General features: G+C 38.0%; 1 pseudogene; it reads left to right on the top strand.

Annotated features, from left to right (window-relative positions):
- The first annotated feature begins 6,977 nt into the window (after window positions 1–6,977).
- Window positions 6,978–7,096, top strand: LOC112484962 (annotated as a pseudogene).
- Window positions 7,097–8,029: the final 933 nt, after the last annotated feature.

Raw genomic sequence — 8,029 nt, 5'->3', positions numbered from 1 at the left:
AGAGGTGTAGAATGTAGTAGATATAGTGTATCTCCTCTGCTTACATGTATGTCCATTGTCACATCAGACTTCATTCACAAAACACAAGTTCAAAAATAAAATCATTAAGAATTTCAAGCCAGTAACAGCAGAGTATTAAATTGAGGGTAGTCTTTTCTCAGCACAGGTGGCATGCTCATGAAATTGGCCCTGACTCTAGAAGGGTAGGGAGTAGGCTCTCAGTGGACACAAATTCTCAGTGGACTAAGCTTTTTAGTGGGCATATATCCTTGCTCCCATGGACTCCTCACCTTCCAGGGAGGGCTGTGACCAAAAGAGGACCCAAGTATGACCTTGCATAGGGCAGGTTCCAGGGAACGAACCCTGTTCCTTGTGCCTGGGTCTAAAAGCAAGACAGATAGTGACCTCTACCCCAAAAGGAAAGATGGTGGGAGTGATAGATTTGGGGACAGAGAAGAGTTATTGTGTCCTCAACCAAGCATATTGTACTCAATACATATTGATGAATAAATAAATGCAGAAATAGCAGACAAGTGGTTGTGCAATGGAATAAATGAGAGCATGTGTTCTGATGAAATGATACCTGACTTAGATTAGAAATGTAGGCCTATGTTCAAAGCCAACTCTTCCTCCTATTCATTACAATGTAATTTTGCATATGCCCTAATTGTGCACCATTCATCCTATGCTATCGCACCACTCAAAGAAACACCAAAGCACCATCTTCCGTCTTCCTCTTTATATATAAATGATTTTTTTAAACTACCCAAACTAACAAAATACTGAGATCTGTGCTATCTTGCCTCAATTACGTTTTTCATCATTATATTCCTTCTTCAACCTTGAGATTTACTTTTCTTAAATTGCACTCCCCACATCTGGGATACGAACCATTCTGTTGATACAGCAAATGCATATGATCAGGGAAATGTGCATCTGTTTTAATTCTCTAAAACCCAGGCAAGATTTGACCAAACAAATCACTAGGCCATTCAAAAATCCACTTTGTTCATTGAGTATATTCACATGGAACTGCTAAGAAGTCAACACTAAGGAAGAAAATGTTTCTCACCTTTTTTTCCTTGATGAACTGAGCTGAAATATTTGGATCCTAATTGTATGCATTTTGTTAGGACATTGAAGCTGCCTAACATGTCCTACTACCAAAGAAAAATATTCATACATTTACTGAAATCAAATAACCCACTAATAAACTTTGAACTTTGAGAAGAATGAGACTACTTACAATTGCCACCCACTCTGTTCACTTTCATAGGTCTAATAGGTCGAATAAAGATCACCTCTAGTTTCTCTTTTTGTTTTGATTATTGTGTCTTAACCAGGTACCTTCTACTTGGTCTCCAAAATTTCAATACATGTTGATGAGTACCTAACATTTATAAAGAAAAAATATTTTGCCTACTACACTTTGAAACTATCAGAAATTCTAACTTCACTTTCATGACTGAAGCTCAACCCTGGGCTTTTTTCTTCAAAAAGGTGGGTCTTGATTGGAAGACCTAACTCCTATCTAGCTCACATATGTAATTTCCATTACCTTTCACAATTCTAAAGCTATCTAATCAATAGAGATAATCCTGGATTTTAAAAGGCTATGCTAATTGCCCTGATTCCTTTTATTCACTAATTCCTCCTTTATTTCACTCTTCCTTAAAAGAGAATGGTAATTTTTTTAGGAATCAATAAACTCTTCCAGAGTCATTGAAGCTTCCAGAAAAAGCTGACGGTAAAATTTATATTTTATCTTAACTTCTTTCCATATTCATTAATCCCATCACTGTCTCAAAGACAGAAAAACAAGTCTGGATCAGAAAAAAAAAATACAACCACAGAGGTCTAAGTAATTAGTTAGCCACCTCTAATACAAGCGGTTGGCCTGTTTTTGATGCATAGGAAGTGCGAAATCGTGGTATGTTGATTGTTTGATTGATGTTTAAAAGGCAAGTGCCTGAGGGGAAATTTGAAATTTTTCTTATCATTGTATCCTTTCCAACTGTATGAAATACATGATTTTCTATAAATCACTCTCAAAATACGTTGTGTCATTTTCATGTTTCAGAGAAAGGCAATTTGGACCAGTTCTCCAGCAATTTGTAATGGAAATTTGACTGATGACAGGGCAATTCAACAGTAAATAGCATTCAAAAGCATTTAGTGAGAAGTAGGTATGGGCCAGCCACCTCACTAGGTAGATACCAGACACAGGGATACCTAAAATTGAGTCCTTAACTTCTAAGGGTTCACAGTGAAGTGAAGAAATGGTAGTATAAACAATCATTGCGAAATGTACAGAGTTGTAATACAGGTATGTACAGAGTAGTACAGTGACACAGAGGCCCAAAAACAATGGATGGGGGTTCTGTAAAGTGATTAAGAGCATATTTCAATGCCAGACCTGTGACCTTGCAAGCTACTTGGCCTCTTTGCATTTCAGTTTTATCCTCGGTAATAGTTAGAATGGTAGTACCTATCTCATAATGTTATTGTTAAGAATAAATGAGTAACTTAGAACAGTGTCTGGAACATAGCACTCAACAAACATTACTCATTATTAATACTATCATATTATGTATAAAAGGAAGTCTGAGACTTGACCTACAAAAGTAAATGGAGAAGTGCAGGCTTCATGTTATAGACATGTGTGAGGAATCCCAAGCAACTCTATGAGTGCAGAACAGATTAAAAGAATAGAAATGTGAGAATAATGTACACTGCTCTGGACTATGACATAGATGAATCTTAGTTCTACTACTCATTCATTAGCTGAGTGCCTGAGCAAGTTAAACCGGCATGAAGAGTAGATACTCGGTACATGAGAACAAGTATTACTATGGGTGCATGGGAGAAAATGGCTCGAGATTGGCACTAAAAGTCTGGCTGAGTTTACACTGTGAAGAGCTTGTGTATTACATGTATCAATCAGTCATTGCTACAATAATGCTGTGTAACAAACCACTCCCACCAAATGTCAGTAGCTTACAACAGCAAGCATTTATTTTCTGACTCAGGTGAGTCAGTTGAAGTTTAGCTTGTTTTGGTTGATTTTTGCTGGGCCTGCTTGGGTCCAGCTCAGCTTGGCTCTAGGCTGCAGACCAGTTCTGCTCTACATGTCTCATTCTGGGAACTGTAGCTATCTGTACAAAGCATGTATTTCTGAGCATGCATTTCTCTTGACAGTAGCTGAAGCCAATCCAATCTACAAGTTTGGGAGTTTTAATTCATTCTATAGATAAAAAAAAGATCTGTAAAAGATATTATATTGAAGAAATAATATCATTATCTAAATTTTGGAAATGCACCCTGATGGTGAATGGGGTGGGGAGGGACCAATGATTCTAGCCCATGAACCAGACAAGACATGGGTAGGACATGGGATTGCATAAAGAGGATAAAGGTGAAAAAAGTTGATGAGTTAAGATTGGCAAGACTTGGTGACTAACTGGTTGTGGCATGAGTGGAAGGGGACAAAGCTGCTGTGAGAAAAAAGGTGAAAGTGACACAGAAGTTTTAAGGTTAGACAACTAGGGAATGGTAATGGTATATCCTGAAATAAGGAGAGTTTTAAAAAGAGCTCTTTACTGAGGAAGAGGACATAGGAAAATAATGAATCTATTTTGAACAGTGTGTTGGCTTTGTGATGTGTTAACTTCCCTAAGGTATTCTCTATTTCCCAGAATTCCTTTCTCTGAATGTTTCTGGTTAGCATTGATCATAGGAGATATTTTTGGTGAAATTCAGAAGGTGATATTATTTTTTAATGCTCAGTAGGTCAGTGCAGGGGCATCAGGTGATGTTGCAGTTCATGCACATTGTCACTTACATGTGGGCTCACCCACTTCATGTAGAGAAGCAGCTGGGCCTGCAGCTGCTCCACCTTTCATGTTATCTGCCTTCTGCTTCTCTGACTCCTGGACCAGGTGCATGATTACCTCCATAACAGAGAATGTCAGCTGCTCCTGTACGACACCCACATCATCAAAGTTGTAGGCATAGGCCATGTTAGACTAATACAAGCTCTAGTCCTTTCTGACAGGTTCCTATCCATCCTTGATCTACCAATTTTATAGCCATCTTCCCTTCCCAATTGCCTGACTGTTGACTTCAAGCTTAAGAATCCAATGTAAAGATTATAGCTTTTCAGAAACCGTTCACCAACTTCTACAAGTGCAAAAGTTTACACCACAATAACAATGAGAACATCTAGTACCAAATCTTCATTTCTAAATACCATTTCCCACTAAAAGGAATCAAAGATCCTAGGACAAAATGGCTGATTCCAGGGCTAGGATATAGAAAGTGTAAGATGAGCCTGAAACATTATTGTGTGTATATGTGTGCCAGAAAGTTAAAAAGTATTTGAAAATTTATGGTATACATTAAAAGTTCACAGGAGCCAACCTGAAGAGGATTCCACTGGCCAAACCTGAATAAATTTAACGTCAAAATACATCATATAGCAATGAATTATAACACACTGAATAAAATAAAAACCTATGGATCCACATTGATTGATAGATGAAAACAGAGTTCTTCCTAACATGCTAACTAAGAAATCTAGATGGGATAATGACTTAGAAAACCATCATTTTGCACCAAGAATGAGACAAACGGACATTATGTGCTTCTTGGTATGAGGCACCAAGATGAATCGATATCACTTAGGCAGTATTCTTGTCAAAAATGCCTAGGTTGAATCTAATCATAAGGAAGCATCAGATAAACTGAGGGACATTCTACAAAATATCTGGCTTCTGCTTTTTAAAAATGTTAAGGTGATGATGGTCAAAGAAAGGCTAAGGAACCATTCCAGAATAAAGGGAAACTAAAAAGACACAAAAATGAAATGCAAGGCATAATCCTGGGTTGGATCTTAAACTAGAAAAAAAACGCTATAAAAGTCATTATTGGGGCAATTAGCAATATTTGAATAAAATGTGTTGATTAGATAATAGAATTGTATTTATATGATTTTCGATCATTATAACACGGCTACATGAGTGAATGTCCTTAGGAAATACATACTGCTGAAGTATTTAGGGATAAAGGGGCATGATGTCTGCCACTTACTCTCTATTGACTGATATATGTATCACGAGAGAAGAAGCGGGTAGAGAGAGAAGGGGAGGGATCGCGGGTGGGGAGAAGAAAGGGGAGAGGAGAGAGAGAATGAGAATGATGAAGCCAACATGGCAAACTTAGCAACTGGCAAACTGAATGAAGAATATATGGGTGGGTTTTGTTCTACTCTTTCAATTTTTCTGTAAATTTAAAATTATTTTAAAATAAAAGTAAAAAGACCTTTGGATTTAACAAGATGGAGGTGAAGAGCGATCATGACAGATGTCAGCAGCATGCTGGGGAGAAAAACATTGTTGGGATCTGGTGACTAGAGAATGGGAGGTTAAGAAAGTTGAATCAAATAAGAGACAACTCCTTTATGGAGTTTTGCTTAGCCAAAGGGAAAGCTGTAGTTAAATAAAGGGTTGTTGTTGTTGCTGTTTTTAATATGAGACATCTTAAATATGTGATGGGAATGTTTTTATGGTGCAGAAAAGAAAAAGAGATGACACATGAAAAAGGGATAAGTGACAGGAGAATAGTCACTGAGTACGCACAAGGGGATAGGGTTCAACAATAAGGAAGCCCTAGTAAGAGCAGATATTTCGTCCAATGGATAGAAAAAATACATAGGTAGAGCTGCTGTTATGATGAAAAACGGTGGAAAGATAAAACCATTCTCTTCGTTTTGTTTCTAATACTTCAGTGGAATAAGAATTGAGAGCACCAGCTGAGAATGAGGAGACTGAAGAGAGTGCTGAACTTTGAAGAGAAAGAAGAGGGTCTAAATTAGTTATCTCAGAGAAAGAAGTGAATTAACTATCCAATGTATTAGGATTGTTCAGCAGTGCTAAGAGTCCACTTCAGATTTGTTTTTATCATGAACTTATACCAGCAACTCAACAGAATCTCCAGACCCAGTAAGGAGACCTAGGGAATTAAGAAGAATTCTCCGCCAAAATGCTGGACAAAATATTTTTATAATCTTCTTAAAAGCATCAAGTAGGTAACAAAATAGTGATGAGAGTCTAATCTGAGAAGAAATTCATGAAGGTGACAGCGTAGCATTTAGGCTACTTTGGCCTCCGGATCAGGGGAATTAATCCTGACTCGGCAGCTGAGAGAGCGAGTTATGTTTTGACTGATTCTCAAGAATAGGAAGACAAAAGTCTTAGAGTCTAAGGCCTGTCAAGGGTGTGGACCATAGTAAGCCATTCTAGGAGTCAGAAAAAGCTAGAAGCAAACCTACCATGAACTTGCAGACCAGCCTCAAATCATCCAAGAGGATTAGAAAACTTCCCATCCTGAAACTGGATTGAATGACCCTGAAGTGCTAGTGCCCCCAAACCCCTGGCAGTAGCAAAGAAATTTCTTGGGGCGGGAATTATTTCTTCAAGTACAATCTGAAGCACACAAGCAGGTCCTCCATTATCTTACCCAACCCCTACTTTTCCAACAATCTCTTCCTAACCTTCCACTTTCCACACCCAATCCCTACTACCCATCCAATCACCATTGAACTCTTGCAGTTTCTGTTCTACTGACATGCTTTTCAGTTTTCTGCCTTTTTTTATATCTTCTTTTTAAATTTTTATTAAATTTATTGGGGTGATATTGGTTAATAAAACTATATAGGTTTCAAGTATACAATTCTATAATACATCATCTGTATATTACATTGTGTATCCACCAACCAAAGTGAAATCTCTTTCCATCACTATATATTTGACCCTCTTTATCCTTTTCTACTTGTCTCCCACACCACTTTTCCTCTGGTAACCACTGGAAGTATCACACTGCCTGACTTCAAATTATACTACAAAGCAACAGTAATCAAAACGGCATGGTATCGGCAGAAAAACAGACACACAGACCAATGGAACAGAATTGAGAGACCAGTCTACGGCCATACTACCCTGAACAAGCCCGATCCCATCTGATCTTGGAAGCTAAGCAGGGTCGGGCCTGGTTAGTACTTGGATGGGAGACTACTTAGGAAGAGTAGGTGCTGTAGTGTAAAAAATAAAAAGTAAAAAAATAAGGGATTGTAAACTAACAAGGTCCTTGCAATCTGTGAGGTCAACCAAGAGTTGCCTCGCCTAAAAAATAAATAAATATATAAAAATAAAAAAATAAAAATATTAAAAAAAAAAATTGAGAGCCCAGAAATAAACCCACACACATATGGACAAGCAATTTTTGACAAAGGAACTCATTTCCTTTTCCTCGTCTAGAATTCCCTTCCCACCACTTTGTTTTTACCACTTTTTTTTAAACACTGGCTGAAACAAGATGTAAATTTTTTTCTCTCTCATCTAATAGCCTAAGGGGAGAAACTTCGGTGCTTCCTAAAGATACAGCTTTCATCTCTTGATCCAGGGAGCTCTGCTCCAGCTCTCCCATCTTTTAAGCATCCATCTTCCCCATCATTTCTGCCTGCAAAAGCCAAGTTTCTCCACAAAGCCCACGTACTCTGTTAAGTTGCCCTGGCCCCAAAGTCAGAATTAACCTGATCCTTCCCTTCATTCATCTGTCCTTTGACTCTAACACCTCCTGTTGCATATTATAGTTGTGTGTTGCTCATTCCCTGCTATTTTGAGAGTCTACAGAGGGCAAACACTGAGTCTTTTCCATCTCTGTGCTCTCTGCATCATTGACCTTGCTCCTTGCACTAAGTAGGTGCCTCTAAATGTTTGCTCACGTGAACTGTGACAGATGGATAAATGTCGAAGCTGAGGTTGAAAATTACAGATCCTCTCTTCCAATTTGTGGTTCTAATCAAATAATATTCCCTGGTTTTACTCAACTTTGAAAAAGTTACTTTCAAGGTCAGGATTGAGGGAATATTCGGCCCGTTTTATTTTATGAGCAGACACAAAGATTAGGTTTGCTTTTTCCTTTTTAGCTCTCCTAACATTGAGCTGATTGATGGAAGGTAGAGGAAAGTAAT

Source organism: Pteropus alecto, unplaced genomic scaffold, assembly GCF_000325575.1.
Source record: "Pteropus alecto unplaced genomic scaffold, ASM32557v1 scaffold248, whole genome shotgun sequence".
Lineage (NCBI taxonomy): Eukaryota > Metazoa > Chordata > Mammalia > Chiroptera > Pteropodidae > Pteropus > Pteropus alecto.
The sequence above is the reverse complement of the archived record's forward strand: the minus strand, read 5'-3'. Positions and strand labels throughout refer to the sequence as shown.